Here is a 930-nt window from a genome sequence, read left to right as displayed (position 1 = left end):
TTTGTAGAGCCATAACACATCTGAAAGTCATCAACATACAGAGAGCCATCAACCCCCCGTCTAAGGCACGACGTGATGGAATTAATTTTAATAGAGAACAGGGTAACGGATAATATGCTACCCTGTGGAACTCCATTATCCTGAGGAAAAGGATCTGAAAAAATGGAGCTAAGTCGAACCTTAAACGTCCTATCATGTAGGAAATTGGAGATGAATAATGGCAATCTTCCTCTGAGACCGAAGTCAAAGAGATCACGAAGAATGCCATATCTCCAAGTGGTGTCATAAGCCTTCTCCAAATCAAAGAATATGGCTACAAGATGTTTATTTTGGATGAAGGCATCCCTGACAAACGATTCAAATCTAACGAGATGATCAAGAGTGCTCCTTTGGGACCGAAATCCACATTGGAGGTTGGTAAGAAGATTGTTTGACTCAAGGTGCCAAAGGAGCCTTTGATTGATCATTCGTTCCATGGTTTTACATATGCAGCTGGTTAATGCAATAGGGCGGTAATTAGTAGGATTCGTAGGATCTTTACCAGGTTTAGGAATGGGTACAATGGTAGCGATCCTCCAAGATGGAGGAAATACACCGTCATCCCAAATCTGGTTGAATATACATAAAAGTTTTTTTAATGTTGGGTAAGGGAGATGCTTTAGTATCTGGTAATGGATATCATCAGGCCCAGTAGCTGTATCATGAGCCTGTTTCAAAGAAAACTTTAATTCCGAGATCGTAAATTTATCATTATAATATTCCTCGTTTTTTAATGCAAAATTAAGTCTTTTCCTCTCTTCCCGGAGTTTCACTCTCCGAAAAGCATCCGAGGAAAAGTTAGAGGAAGAATTATAAGAAAAATTATGGCCTAAGGAATTCGCAATATCTGGAAGAGTAGTGAGAGTTGAACCATCTACCTCTAAATGTTCA

Source organism: Lottia gigantea (genome assembly GCF_000327385.1).
Source record: "Lottia gigantea unplaced genomic scaffold LOTGIsca_739, whole genome shotgun sequence".
NCBI lineage: Eukaryota > Metazoa > Mollusca > Gastropoda > Lottiidae > Lottia > Lottia gigantea.
Note: the sequence above shows the minus strand (reverse complement) of the source record.